Source organism: Rattus rattus, chromosome 7 (genome assembly GCF_011064425.1).
Source record: "Rattus rattus isolate New Zealand chromosome 7, Rrattus_CSIRO_v1, whole genome shotgun sequence".
Taxonomy (NCBI): Eukaryota; Metazoa; Chordata; class Mammalia; order Rodentia; family Muridae; genus Rattus; species Rattus rattus.
The window spans coordinates 50,342,162-50,358,217 of record NC_046160.1 but is presented as its reverse complement, the minus strand read 5'-3'; the positions used below and the strand labels follow the sequence as shown (position 1 = coordinate 50,358,217).

Here is a 16,056-nt window from a genome sequence, read left to right as displayed (position 1 = left end):
TCCAAGAAGATGTCTCCACCCCCAAGCTCCATCCTACCAGACCTCCCCATTCCCTGGGGCCTCAAGTCTCCTGAGGGTTAGATGCATCTTCTCTCACTGAGGCCAGACCAGGCTGTCCTCTGCTGTATATGTGTCGGGGACCTTGTATCGGCTGGTGTATGCTGCCTCTTTGGTGGCTCATTGTCTGAGAGACCTCCAGTGACCAGGTAAGGCTGCTGGTCTTCCTATGGAATCGCCCTGCTCCTCAGCTTTTTCCAGCTTTTCTGTGTTTCAACCACAGGAGTCCCCGGTTTCTGTCCATTGGTTGGGTGCAAGTATCTGCATCTGAATCAGCTGCTTCTCTGAGAGACTTTGCCTTTCTGAGGATAGTCATGCTAGGCTCCTGATTGTAACACAGCACAACATCAATAATAGTGTCAGGCCTTGGGGCCTCCCCTTGAGCGGGATCCCACTTTAGACCTGTCACTGCACCTCCTTTCCCTCAGGCTCTTCTCCCTTTGTGTCCCTACAGTTCTTTCAGACAGGAACAATTCTGGGTTATTTTTTGACTGTTGGATGGCAATGTCATCCTTCCACTTGATGTCTGGTCTTTCTACTGGATGTGGACTCTACAAGTTCCCTCTCTCCACTGTATGACATTTCATCTAAAGTCCCTCCCCTGAGTCCTGAGCGTCTCTCACCTCCCTGGTTTCTGGTACATTGTAGAGGGTTTTTCCACCTCCCACCTCCCGAGATTGCCTGTTTCCATTTTTTTCTGCTGGGCTTCAGGGCTTCAGTCCTGTCCCTCCAATACCTGGTCATGTTCTCCTTTTCCCATCCCTGTCCTCTTTCCCACCCAGGTGTCTCCCTGCTATGCACCGCCCCCCTCCCATGATTGCTTTCTTCTCCCTCCCAAGTGAGATTAAGGCATCCTCACTTTGGCCTTTCAACTTGTTAAGCTTCTTGAGTTTTGTGGATTATATTCTGGGTATTCTGTACTTTTTTTGGCTAATATCCACTTATTAGTACATACCATGAATGTCCCTTGGGGTCTGAGTTGCCTCACTCAGGATGACATTTTCCCTAGTAACAAACTATAGAAATGATCCCTGAAAGTATAGTCTTGACATTTTCCAATTCCATCCAATTACCTGCAAAACTAATGATGTCCTCTTTCTTAGTAGCTGAGTAATATTCCATTGTGTAAATGAACCCTGTAATGTATCCTTCCATCGTGGGATCTCTGGGTTGTTTCCAGCTTCTGGCTATCACAAATAAGGTCACTATGAACATAGTATCACATGTGCTCCTCTGGAATAGTGGGGCATCTTTGGGTATATGTCAAAGAATGATATTGCTGGCTCTTTAGGTAGATCTATTTCCAATTTTCTGATGAACCTCCAGATTGATTTCCTGAGTGGTTGTACCAGTTTGCAAAACCACCAGCAATGGAAGAGTCTTTTCAATACCGATGGTGTTTGGTTTTACCTGAGTGTTTTGGAATATAGTCTCTGAATCTTGGTCAGCCCAGCAGTGTCTGGAATGGGATTCTTCTCATAGAATGGACCTTAAGTCAAATCAAACATTGGTTTGCTACTCCCACAAGTTTTGGGTCACCATCGCCCTAGAAGATCTTGCAAGCAGGACAGATTGTACATTAAAAGTTTTGTGACCGTGTTGGTGTTTATCTCTTGGTAGCCTACTGGAGACACTCCTGTAACAAAGACACTAGAATATAGAGGTGAAGGCTTCATGTGCACTCCAGATGGACTTCTCCATGTTCAATGAGTTGTGTGGACGTTGTCCTCGGCAATGGGACCTGTTCTCTGTTGCAGAGAAAAACTCATTGTCTTAGTAACAGCCTGGGTTGTTTGTGGATTTCCATGGGGGATTGAATGTGTGCTAATCCTAAACTGGAAGGCTGATATGGCTACAAGAGATGGCCATTGAGGCACTGTATGCCCCATTACTAGTATTCCTTGTTAGGATCACCTTCATATTTTAGGAAGTTTCCATTACACTAGATTTCTATAATATCCCTCAAATATCCATTAATTTTAGCTGTTTCTCCCTGAATTTTTTCCCTTTTACTCTCTCTTTCTCCTCCCCCTTACCACCTATTCATTCCATACCCAGCTCTACATGTTGTAGTCACCTGAAACTCTACTCTACTTCTCCATCCCAGGGAGATACATGGGTCCCTCTAGTCCCTTCCTCTATACTTAACCTCTCTGGTTCTACAGATTGTACCTTGGTTATTATTTACTTAATGGCTAATATTCACATATGAGCAAATACATAACATATTTATTTCTCTGGGTCTGGGTTACCTTACTCAGAATGATACTATTTATAGTTTCATCCCTTTGCCTGTGGATATTCTGATGTCATTATTTTATCATCTGAGGAATACTCCATTGTCTAAGTGTACCAGGCTTTCCTTCATTTTGGGCTATTGTGCATAAAACAGAAATGAATGTGCTTGAGCAGTACCTTGTGGATGGAGCATCTTTTGGGTATATGCCCAAGAGTGGTATATCTGAATCTTTGGGTCAATTAATTCCCAGCCTTCTGAGAAAATGCCATAGTGATTTTCACGATGACTGTATAAGTTTTCACCCCCCACCAGCAATGAAGGATTATTCTTCTTGTGCTGTATCATTGTTAGTATGAGTAGATACTTGTGTTATCGATCTTATCAATTATGACAGAGGGAATCTCGAAGTAGTTCCAATTTGCATATTCCTGAGGGCAAAGGATATTAAACATTTAAGTGTCTTTCAGCCATTTGAGTTTTCTCTGTTGAGAATTCTGATTATATCTATGTCCTATTTTTTTTTAATTCTCTTTACACCCTACTCACTGCTCTCCTTCAGGTCAGCCCCTCCCACAAACTTTCTCCCATCTTCCTCTCCTTCTCCTTTGAGTGGGTAGAGGTCCCCTGGGTATTCCCCAATTTTTCAAGTCTCTGTAAGCTAGATGTTGCCTCTCCCACTGAAGTCACACAATGCATCCCAGCTAGAAACAATATATCCCACATGTGGGCAACATTTTTTTAATTGGATTAGATTTTTTTGATATGTATTTTCTTGACTTTTTATTTAATTTAAATATTAATCCTCTACGGGATATGGAGTTGGGGAAAAAATCAACGTTTGCCATTCTGTAGGTGTCTGCTTTGTTTGAATGATGGTGTCCTTTGCCTTATAGAAGGTTTCCAGTTTCATGAGGTCTCATTTACTATTTGTTAATCAGTCCTGTGCTGATGGTGTTCTGTTCAGGAAGTCTTTGCCAATGTACTCAAGGCTATTCCTCACTTTCTCATCTATCACATCCAGTGGATCCTTTGACCCACTTGTACTTGAGTTGTGTGCCGTATAATATGAATGGATCTGTTTGCATTCAGTTTGACCAGCACTACTTCTTGAAGATGCTGTCTTTTTTCCAGTGTATATTTCTGGTTTCTTAATTTAAAAAAAACAGGTATTCATCTGTGTGTGTGTGTGTGTGTGTGTGTGTGTGTGTGTGTGTGTGTGTGTCTGTGTCTGTGTGTGTTTTGTTTATGTTTGGGTCTTCAGTTTTGATTTCATTGATAATTTGTCCATTTCAATGCCAATACCATGTGCTTTCTAATACTTTCTAATATATATATATATATATATATATATATATATATATATATATATATATATATATGTAGTACAACTTGAAATCAGGAATGGTGAGACCTTAGGCAGTTCTTTTATTGTTTTGGATTGCTTCACCTATCCTGTGTTTGTTTGTTTGTTTGTTTGCTTGTTTGCTTGTTTTTCCATATGAAGTTGAGAACTGTTTCTTCAAGCTCTGTGAAGTATTATTTTGGAATGGAGATTGCAATGAAGCTGTAAATGGCTCTCAGTAAGATGGCCATTTTTACTATGTTAATCCTATTGATCCATAAGCATAGGAGATCTAACTTCTGATATCTTCTTCAGTTTCTTTTTAAAAGACAATGCTTTCAACCTTCAAGTGCTTGATTAGAGATACTCCAAGATATTTTATATTATTTGAGAATACTATGAAAGTTATAATTTTCCCCCTCAGTTTGTTTATTATTTGTTTACAGAAGGGCTATTGATTTTTTTTGAGTTATTTTTGTATCCAGGCACATTGGTGAAAATGTTAATCAGCTAAAAACTGTGCCATCCTTAAAAGGGGAGAATGACAAACTTTTCCAAGGCAGGAATATTTAATTGATCAGCATTTTGATTTTCTTTCAAAAAGAATTCCAAGAAAATGCGTAATCTTTTATTGCTAATATTTCAAGATAGGGTTTAATCTAAACAGACTTAAAAAATAAAACAGGCTTTGTGATAGAAAAAACATTAAAGAAAAATTGATTCTAAATACGAGTAAAGTTCATAGAAGGTAAAACAATTCACCCCCTTTTTTTTCCTTTTTTTAAATTAATCATTCCATTTGTTTAAATCTCAAATGATATCCCACTTCTCAGTTACCCCTCCACCAGCCTCCCATCCCACATGCTCTCCCCCTCCTCTTTGTCTTTATGAGGGGGCTTTCCTACCCTCCCACATTCTCCTGCCCCACTGCTCCAGCATCTCCCTACACTGGGCTTCAAGTCTCACGGGACCTCCAGTCCTGTTGCTGTCAGGCAAGACCATCCTCTGCTACATATGTAACTGGAGCCATGGATCCGTCCAGGTACACTCCTTGGTTGGTGGTGTAGACTCTGGGAGAGCTGGGTCGTAAGTCCCGCCTATGTTGTTCTTCCAATGGGGTCTGACTCTCCCTCCACTTCTCCAGTCGTTCTGCCAGCTTCCCCACCAGGGTCCCTGACCTCAGTCTGATGTTTGGCTCCAAGCATCCACATCTGCACTGGTCAGTGGCTGGCCAGACTTCCTCAGGAATCAAGCACCTCTTGGCCATGGCAATTGTTGGACTTGGTGTCTGCAGACCTGATGGATCCCCAGGTAGAGCAGTCCCTGGTTGGTCCTTCCTTTATCTCTGCTCTATTTTTTGCCCCTGTTTTTCCTTTGGACAAAAACATTGCTGAGTTAAAAACTTTGAGATGGGTGGATGTCCCCATCCCTCGATCGGGGTCCGTGTCTATCTGCTGGAGGAGGTCTCTACAGGATTTACCTTCCCTTCCTCTGCGCATTTCAGCTAAAGTCATCTCCATTATTTCATTCAGTGTGTTATTCCTTTTTATAATTTCACATTGGAAAAGTTATTAAATGAACAAAAGATTTTTGTTTTTTTTTTTTTTTTTCTGAGTGAATTAGCTGTATTGTCATTTTTTTTTTATTTACTTGAGTATTTCTTATATACATTTCGAATGTTATTCCCTTTCCCGGTTTCCAGGCAAACATCCCCCTCCCCCCTCCCCTTCCTTATGGGTGTTCCCCTCCCCACCCTCCCCCCATTGCCGCCCTCCCCCCGACAGTCTAGTTCACTGGGGGTTCAGTCTTAGCAGGACCCAGGGCTTCCCCTTCCACTGGTGCTCTTACTAGGATATTCATTGCAACCTACGAGGTCAGAGTCCAGGGTCAGTCCATGCATTTGTACACTAAAAGAAATTCAGAGCTGAGTCAAATATTGATATTTCTAGATGTGCTGGTTAATTTCCATCAACTCAACATGAGCTCTGGTCAACTGGAAAGAAGAAACTTTTCTTCGTTTGAATTGCCTCCATTAAATTGCACTATGGGCCAGTTTGTGGGGGGCATTTTCTTGATTAATGACTAATGTGGGAGGACCCGGCCCACTGTGGGTGGGGTCACTTCTAAGCATGTGGTCTTTGGTTGTATAAGGAAGCAAAATGAACAATCCATGGGAAGCAAATCAGTAAGCAGCGACTGTCCTCTACGGCTTCTGCTTCAGTCACTACTTCCAAGTTCCGGCTTAGTGTTCATGCTCTGACTGCTCTTAATGATGAACTGTGATGTGGAAGTATAAACTAAATAAACCCTTCATTGCCCAAGTCTCCCTTGGTCATGCTCTTTATCATAGCAACAGGACCCAAACTAGGATAGTAGGAATAAAAAATAGAGTTAATGATTTTGAATACGTGTTTGCCAGTTTCTGTGCTCAAGCAACAGAAATAACAGCACACTTTTTATGGTGGATAAATTCTAAGAACAACATTATTTTCTGAGCAATGTCATCTTTGCCTACCTTATGGCAAAGAAAACCTAGGCTTGAAATGTTCTAAACCTACACATACAGTGTGGTAGATTCAAATTGCAAAATCAACAATGTCTAGTTTTACAGCCTCTCATCTTTTGCACTACACTTTCTTATACTCTGAGAAAAATGTCTTCATGTTATAGCGGTGAAGAAGTGGAAATCCATCCAGCCCAGTGCAATGCCAACCACCTGAGAAGGAGGAGCCTAAGAGTGGCTGTATGAGAAACGACAGATTGTCACAGCTGCTCTTCCCAGGATGAGTTAGGGATCTGTAACCAAGATTTAATCGCTGAACAGTTTTCCTTACACCTCCATGAATAGATGATCTTAAAAAAAGGAAGATAAGACAAATGGCGACATTTGTCACACAAATGAACTTAAGACAAGATTATGGATTATATTATCAAAGTATCAGAAAATTGATAAAAAAGACAGAAGTAATTCTACATTTTGTGTTTGCTGGACTAGATTATGATGGTGTCACCAGGAACAATGCAAACACAGGAAAATGTCTATTCGGAACAGGGAAAGGGGGAAAATAAATGGGTTTCCTGGCAGTAGAGCGCAACTGTGAGCAGAAGTGTGAAGCAGTGTTTTGTATTCAGGGGGATTCTCTTCCTCTTCTGTTCCCTCAGTGACTCTTAGAGCCCACATCAGCATCTCATATTCAGTGACATCACCTCTCCTGTTACTCTAGTCTTGGTCTTGCTCTGTAGGAGTTCAGCCTCTCATCCAGTGTTGCTGTTTCAATGGCCTCCTTGTTTACTGTCTTATTCACTGATAGATATATGAATTATTTCCCCAAAAGGATGGAAGGTTACAGAGAACTGTGGCTTAAGTCAGGGTTTGGAGATTGTTAGTAACTCTCTAGAACTTATTTTATCTACACTTGGGTTTTGTCTTATTGACAGATATACAATTCTCATGCTTTTATACTCTGCTCATTTTTTAATGTGTCAGCTTAATAGCCATCCATAGGTAACCTTGATTGAAAAATGGAATATCATCCTGATTGTATACCAAATCTCCAGAGATCCATCATTTCACATAGAGCTAAGGATAGAAGGTCTATAATCCAAACATAGTACTTTGAATTTATACTTTGTGTTTACAATCAAACACATACTTTGGATTTCTGTAAATTCAGAAAGATTTACTTATGTTGACTATTTCAGACACATTGTATATAAATTCATAGACCAGGATTCAGTATACTCCTATAGTTTCTTTTCCATCAGTGCTTTTATAAACTTGTAATAATAATAAAGAAAAACAAACAATAATCAGAGAGATTTTTGCCTATTTAATACTTTAGAGTCATAATACTTGACTTGATGAACTTTACCTCAAAACTAATAAATATAATTTTCAGATTTAAAATATAATTACAGGCACAAACACATTCATCCTCATACATTTCTTATACATATTAATTAGTTTCTTTATTAACTTTCTGCCAAATACTAGTTTAGTTTTTCACTCTCTTACTAATTTATCAAATATAAAATAAAAGTGAGAACTTTGTTTTAATAATAAATAGTATTATTAAAATGTCCTATAACAATTTCTATTTCTCTCATTATATTATTTACTAGCATTGTAACTATAATTATTTGAAGGTTTCCACAGTCTATATTGAAGTATGTGACTGTGATGTGTATGTGTTCGTGTGTGTCAGTGTGTGTCTGTGTGTGTGTGTGTGTGTGTGTGTGTGTGTCTGTAGAGGTGTGTGCTTATGAGCATTCATGATTGGGTGCATGCATGTGTATTTCTGTGTATGCATGTGCATGTATTTGTGTCTGTGTTTCTATGTGTCTGTGTATGTGTGTCTGTATATTTATTTGTGTGTCTGTGTGTATGTTCCTGAAAATTTGTACTGCAGTGACTCAGATTCTTACAAGTTATTTCAAAGAAGGGAAAAATTTAAATTATATACACATCCCCAGATTACTCATCAAATTCATACCTGTTCACCCCAAATATGTATGAGACTATTTTACATTACATCCTTGTCAGCGTTAAATGTTTTCAAAAATATACTCTAAATATCTAAGTAAAAAGCATTGGATAATACTTTATTAGATAATAAAGTTGAATATTTAGTGAGGATTTGGGGTCTTCATATTTTTTTACATTAACTTTGGCCTTGTTGTTGTGTCTATATTTTTTCCGTAAGTCTTTTTTATACCTCTTATGAATTCCCAAATTTTCCTCAATATGTCCAAGAGTCACTTTTCATTTTGCTCTGTATATTTTGCTAACTAATTAAAATTTTCCTCTATTGACTACTTTAAATTGTGTATTTTAAATGACTTCAGTTGGAATGTTTAAACCTACATTAAAGCAGCATATATCAAGACATTAAATACACTGAATGCAAGTTAACCTTGTACTGTCTGCTCTTAATCATTTCAGCATGTGCAAGACAAGTCTTCATGTACTTACCAGACGTAAGTGAAGCATTTGCAATGAATAAAAGAAAGAAGACTGTGCTTGCCAGAGTCCTGTGTTTTACGTTTGCCTCTCTGTTCTATTTTTAGCACATACAATCGCATATTTTAGAGGGGCATGCATATACATAAGCACATTATGTTATATCCCAACACAACACTATTTTCAACCTCCCAATGATTTCAATATAATAGAGATTGTAATGTAAGACTGGGGCTCAATGTATAACCAGTAATCAGAGTTTTGTGAATACTTTTCAAGTGAGAAGGCTTGAGGAATTTTTAAAAAGAACTAGACTATAGAAACTTTCCCTTGAAAGGAGATGTTCAAGTGGCAAATCTACTAATCTGATGGGAATCAAGCAAGGTGATTTAAACAAGAGAAAATTTTTACTTATTTTATAGCTTTCCTTGCAGTCCGATCTTTCAACAAAATGAATAGGTAGAATGGAATATTTTCAAATACATATTTTAGTAGGTAAATTTGTTTTAATTTTTCTGTCCCTCCCCTCCATTCCCTCCAGTTTTGACTTCACCAGTGAGGAAAGTTGCCATTTCAGGATACATTGTATCATGAAAAAAAGAGGGTTCTAATAAAGCCTCAAAGTTTCCATGTTGTCTGAATCCATAAGTATAGACAATGAACATTTCCATTGTCTGCTGAGTGCACCCTTACAAAACGTTCAGTCAGCGAATGTATCTAAGCAGAAGCTTATATGTATTGTGTGATTATAATACCTTAAGTAGTCTGTTGCTGAAAAGAGCCTTTAAAATGTTTCTTATGAAACTCATGTATAGTCCTTTTAAAACAAGATATAAGGACAGTGACATAGTCTGTGTAATAGTTGTTGGAGTCTCTGGTGTTAATTAGTCTCAGAATAGCCACTTTCTTTCTATGTGATCTTGGGCAATTTATTTGACCTCTTTAAATAGTATTAATTATGTTGTCAGGGGTTATTTCCTCCTGTCAACTGGAAGACATAATGGAAAGGACGCTAGACTAGGAATAAAACTGTGGCTGTGGTTTCTGCTCTCTGCTCTACTACATCCACACTCTTGGCCTAGGTTTACTTATCTGGGATAAAGGGATTGGCTGAAGCAATTTGTAAAACTTTGGCCATGTTTTAGGACACAAAGTATCTTTGTCTTCAAACTGTATTTCATATTCATGAGAAAACAAGCTCAGCATTCCTCTTCCCTAGTTATTTCTTTGTGTCAGAGAGGGTCTCCTGCATCTCAGGCTGGCCTCCAGCTCACTAAGTAGTGAAGAATGACCTTAAATTCCTGATGCGCTTGCCACTGTCATTCAACTGATTTGAACAAAATCAATGGATGGACTTGTGTAGTAATGTTGGTAGTGTAGGTGAACACCTATGGGGGTACGGGTGTGCAGCATCATGCCAGGCTCCCTGGGTTTGTTTTTGTTGTTGTTGTTGTTGTTGTTTTTTTTTTTTTTTTTCTCAAAAATATTTATTTGCCAGAAGAACCTTCTCACTTTGGATTTCAAACAATCATAGGAGTGTTTTAGGAAACATGGTCTTCATTGCAATTTATTTCCCAGGGGCTATGAAGAAAAGACCTCTCCCAAAACTTGCATATTTGGAAAAGGAGGAGCTGAGTTCTCATCTGTAGAAAACATCTGTAGGAATCTATGATTCTTTGCCAGAAGGCTTTGGAACCTTTTCTTAATAATAACACTGTGCAACAAAAAGATATTTTGTACCTCAGTAACGCCTTTGTTTAGACCTCTGTTCTAATTCATTTATAAACATATCTAACAAACTCAGGCTGTGTCTAGACTACCAAAGGAAGGTACCCAAATGACACAGAAACCAGAATGAGCTTTATGGACCTGGAAAATTCAGTCAACAGCATATCAATTTATTCCATAAATAAATTGATTAAGACTAGCAAACACATATACACTTTTGGTAGCAGATGTAATTTAAAGCACTCAGTAACAATCGTTTAATATTTGTCTTAATCTCTTATGAATATCTTTGCTGGAATTAGTGCTGAGAGCTCATGTAAATATGCGTTATTCAGATTTTACCCACACAATAGGATAAAAATAAAAACACGAAAATCTTCAATTGTGTTTCTTCTTCATTTTATTTGATTTGTTTATTTAGTTATTAATTTTTTAGTTAGAATCTACTTTCTGTCCTAGATTACAGCTGTTTCTTAGACATGGGTGCTCAAAATATTTTTCCAAATCCTTTGTTTATTTCTTGTTTGTTTTTAATAACTATGTCTTTTGAAAAGCAGACAGTATTTATTCCAATAAAGTTCAATCTATTTGAATTTTTCCGGCAAAGGTAAAGAAATCTTAGTCACTAAGATTACTAAGATTTTACCTTGAGTAAAATTTTACCTTTCTATTGAACTGTCTGAAGATTTTTCACAGGAATTAATTAAGCAAAATGTGTAAATTGGCTTTTAATACTGACTCTAATTCATTTACCTAAGTCTATAATAACACCCACTTTCGTGGAAACTCAACCAATATCATCAATCTTAAAATCAGTGTGAGGCCATCCAGTAAAGATCTTACAGAATAAATTTGGGAAATTGCTCTGTTAACTATTTGATCAATCAAACTCTTAGTACATGATTTTTTTTCTTATAGTCTGGTCTTAAATTCATTCTAGGTGATATAATTTTTAGTGTGCAAGACTTGTTCATCTTCTGTCAAATTTATCATAAATGCATCGTATTATACTAGTACAGATGGTAATACATGTATAATTTTTAGTTTATTGCTAGTTTCTTAGAAACGTTATTAATTTAGTAAATTAATCTTACATTTAACAACCTCATCTATTGATCTTTCCTATAGATTCTCTAGGTTTTTCTACCTTAAGCCAGTGAAAAAAATCTTTTCAGCTTGGTTGCCCAGGCAGAGGCTCTACAGCATAATGCTGAAACAAACAATGAGATCATCCTTCCATTTTTCTTCGTTCCCGCATTACAGTAAAATCATTTGTTCTGTCTCAAGTCTATCATATTGATGTTATCTTTTCACTTTTTTAAAATGGCTATTACAAAGTGCAAGACTCCTGAAAGACGCTGCCAGAGCCTAACAAATACAGATGCGGATGCTCACAGCCAACCATTGGACTGAGCACGGGGACCCTAAAGGAGGAGTTAGGGAAAAGACTGAAGGAGTTGAAAGGGTTTGCAACCCCTTAGAAAGAACAATATCAACCAAAAAGACTCTCCAGAACTCCCAGGGACTAAACCACCAACCAAAGAGTACACATGAAGGGACCCATGTCTCCAGCTGTATGTGTAGCAGAGTATGGTCTTATCTGACATCGATGGGAAGAGAGGTCCTTGGTCCTGTGAAAGTCTGATGCCCCGGTGTAGGGGAATGCCAGGTCAATGAGGTAAGAATGGGTGGATGGGTGGGGGAGCACCATCATAGAAACAGGGGAAGGGGTATGGGATAGAGGGTTTGCAGAGGGGAAACCAGGAAAGGGGATAACATTTGAAATGTAAATAAATAAAATATCCAATAAAAAGTGCAAGACTCCATATACACAAACTGTGAGCATTATCTGAAGACTTGAAGTAAAGTATGAGAGAGGGAGGGGGAGGTAAGAGGGAGAAGGGGAGGAGGAAGAGGAAGAGGAGGAGGAGGAAGAAGAAGAAGGAGGAGGAGGAGGAAGAGGAAGGAGGAGGAGGAGGAGGAGGAGGAGGAGGAGGAAGAAGAAGAAGAAGAAGAAGAAGAAGAAGAAGAAGAAGAAGAAGAAGAAGAAGAAGAAGAAGAAGAAGAAGAAGAAGAAGAAGAAGAAGAAGAAAGACAGTCATCACACATCTATCAGATTCCAAATTAGAGTTCCCCATGGCAGTTCCATTTTTAGGGATAATGTAGGTGGCATATCTGTAATCTAAATTTGTCAAAGTGTTTAAGCTAGTTGCCAACAACAGTAAGAAGTTGACTTTGAGTCAAAACTTAGAATTCTCAGAGACACGAAACCATCTGTATCCAGCAGCAAGCCAGCAGCAAGCCAGCAGTAAGCTGTCTTATAGCTTGATGAAGCACACCTATTCTCACTGTAGGTTTTTATCAGAAACATTTAACTTCACTTTATCTCCAACTGTTAAGATTAATGAATAAGAATTACATTGGTTCAAATTTTTACTAAGTGAGAATCTCTGAAGTAAAAATTGACTTAATGAATGGATTCGTACTGGATAGCTTTTGCTGATGCTTTGGTTTGCAAATATTTTCATGTACAATCTTGCTTACCCTTCCTTCCTTCCTTCCTTCCTTCCTTCCTTCCTTCCTTCCTTCCTTCCCTTTCTCCCACCCTCTCTCCCTCTCTCCCTCCCGCCTTTTTTTCTATCTCTTTTCTCCTTTCTTTACTCTTTATCTCCTCCTCTATCCACTATCTCCTTCTCCGACCACCTTCACCTTCTTCATCCTCCTCTTTCTTCTTCCTTCTCCTTCTCTTCCTTTTTTTCCTTTTTCTTGTTTGTAAGATTATCTTTACACCTCGCTCAGACTGGCCTCATGCTGGTGATCTGCTAGATCTTCTGGTTGTTTAATAGTTGGGTCATAAAGTTTGGGTTACATTTTCTAAGAAACTTCTGTAAGCTTCTTTGAGGAGTTATGGGGCATTTGCATACCTATGGTAATATGTAAGGGCTCTATTATCTTTGTCACTAATGCACTACACCATTCCTAGCGAGATTAGAAAGTGTCTCATTGCAGCTTTACTTGAAATTCCACAATAATTCATGAGTGTCCTACAGCTAGCAAATGGACAACACAAATTGGACTCCTCATTATCATCCTCTCCTCCTCCTTTGTTGTTCTCCCCCTCCTCCTCCTACTCCTCCTCCTCCTCCTCCTCCTCCTCCTCCTTCATTTTCTTCTTCATTTTTTTGGGGGAGGCCGCAAATGTTGGGTGGCTGACCTGATAGGACTAGGAAGTGAATGTGATCAGGGAGAATGATGTGAAATCCTCAAATAAACATTAAAAAAATCATGTTTGGAAAAAAGATGTAAAACAGAACCTTAATAATATTTAACAATTCTAATTGGGAATAGAAATGGGAAATAGCAAAACAAAAGTAAAAACATAGTATCAATTTTACCAATAATCTTCTGGGATATGAATAGATCAGTCTCTCAGGATTTACTCAGGATAATACCAAGATTTACCCATCAAATGAAATGTGAAAACTCGAGCCTAGAGAGATGGATCAATGGCGAAGAGCCATTGCTGTTCGTCCCAGGACTGCCATGTGGTTCCCAGTGCCCATGTTGTGTGGCTAAGAGCTACAGCAACTTCAGACCCAGAGAATCCAAGGCCTCTGAAGCCCCCTGGCATCTCCACTTATGTGTACACACTCACAATCAGACACATGCCTGTATACATAATTTAGCACAGTTTAAAAAAGACACATTTTAAATAATACAGCATTGGGTTTTAAGCATTTAATAATATTGTGCAGCTAGGAATCCACCCTTTTAAATTTCTTTTTACCTATACAAAACTTTTCCATGAGCCTAATAATTTTATTTTCTTTTGTCTGACATTCAAGAAATTCTTTGTTCATTCTCATGTTAGGAATTTATGAGACTATTACCTGTGTAATTACAAAAAACTTCTGATTTCATTTATTGTCAACAGTTTATCTCCATCCCCCCTTGTTTTCTCATGTTCAGGTATGAAGCCTAAATTAGAAATGGCCATCATACACAAGTAACATTACATAGCGTGAGCAGGTCGTTTGTATGCATTTAAGAGTTTGTATTCATATATACTGCCTATTTGCATGTAAAATATGCAAAAGTTGGTTGAAAAAACTAGCTAAAATTTTAAATTAAAAAAAAATGGGAAGAAAGGGTATATGAGAGGATTTTGTAGAGAAAGAAGAAAATTTAGAAATGATGTAATTATAATATAAAAATAAGAGAAATAGTTAAAATATGACAAAAACATCTGTAATTACAGATTATTGTTTTTTTACCCCAATTTGAATGATGCACAGCTTAAGTATCACATCTTAAATACCATCTGTAACTCCCTTCAATCTCAATTATCCCCACATCCTTTGAATTACAGCACACACTTTCTCTATCTGCTCCCCTGGGCTTAATTTCAATATCTATGTTGACTGTCCCGTGACTTCTATACGGTGTGACTAACGCAGAGGATTTAAAGTATCCAGTGCACCTCTCATCTATGTGTCTCTCTGTACCATGGGGGCGGGGAGCTAGAGAGAACAAATAGTAGCGAGTGTATAACTCTGCAAACATGCAATACCAAATGGTAAATTTGTCTTCCTTTCTAGAATAATTATTGGCCACTTTTCATTTTGAGGACAATGCATTTACTTGTTTTTCTTTCTCTTCTGGCAACCCTAAGTCTTTCCCTCATCTCCAGACTTCTGAAAAATCTGTTTCTTGTGGCAATATCACACCACTGTTGCGTTTAAGTATATTTCTAGCTACCTCTTTCTCATATGGCACATTATTTTTTTAGGTGAAAGAAAATATTCTCTCTCTCTCTCTCTCTCTCTCTCTCTCTCTCTCTGCTCTGCTCTCTTTCCTTCTCTTTTCTCTGTCTGTCTCTTTCTGTCTTCTCTGTCGCACTACGCTTAGCATTAGTTCATAGTTAAGTAACTTCTGTTTTCTGCCTCTTCCCTCTGGAGGAAAGGAGAATCTATGATCACAGGGGGAATGTACTTTTTAAAAAGATTTTTTTAACTTCTTTTATCCTCAAACTTTTTGCTGTTAAGATTTTTTTTAAACTGGAGCTTGAAAAACATGTTTTCATTTTTGTTTCCTACTATTTCCTTTGCTCGTCTTATAAAGGCAGTTTATTACCTCAGTGTGGAATGTGGAAGCTATTGTTTTCTTTTTGGAATTTGGGGCCTCTGCCAGAACTGAAAAGAAAGCTTCCCATTTTTAACATCCTGTTATACATGAGTGTATAGTGCCAAGGATGGGATGTAATTGAACTTGACTATCAAAGATGTGGTTCTCAAACATAGCATTGCACAAAGAATCACTTACAGGCATCCTGAAGGAGTGGCTGGATAGAGTCAGGGTATTTAACTTCCATTTGTATTTACTTCAGATTCTGAGCTACCTTCATAACAGAGTATGGGTGGTATAACATAACAAGATTATGAGTAACTCTAAAAATGTCAAAATATTGGCAATGCATTTATTAGTATAAAAATTCAAAATAGTAATGTAAAAATAGATTCCTTTACCAGATCCTAATGCTTCTATTATGCCTTGAAACTATTAGTTTTCTAGGGAGCATTTACTATTGGAAGCTCACAATAGAGTCAAATGATAAAGGCTTTAAACTATGTAGAGAAACTGGATGGAATAAAAAGAAATATTCTAGGAAACAAAAATATAGAGAGCAAGGGGCTTAACTTTATTCATATATTGCAAGAGAAGCATACACTG

The 16,056-nt window shown here is 38.0% G+C and overlaps 1 pseudogene; it reads right to left on the bottom strand.

Moving 5' to 3' along the window:
• Positions 1 to 1,021: 1,021 nt before the first annotated feature.
• On the bottom strand, positions 1,022 to 1,104 carry LOC116906511 (annotated as a pseudogene).
• Positions 1,105 to 16,056: the final 14,952 nt, after the last annotated feature.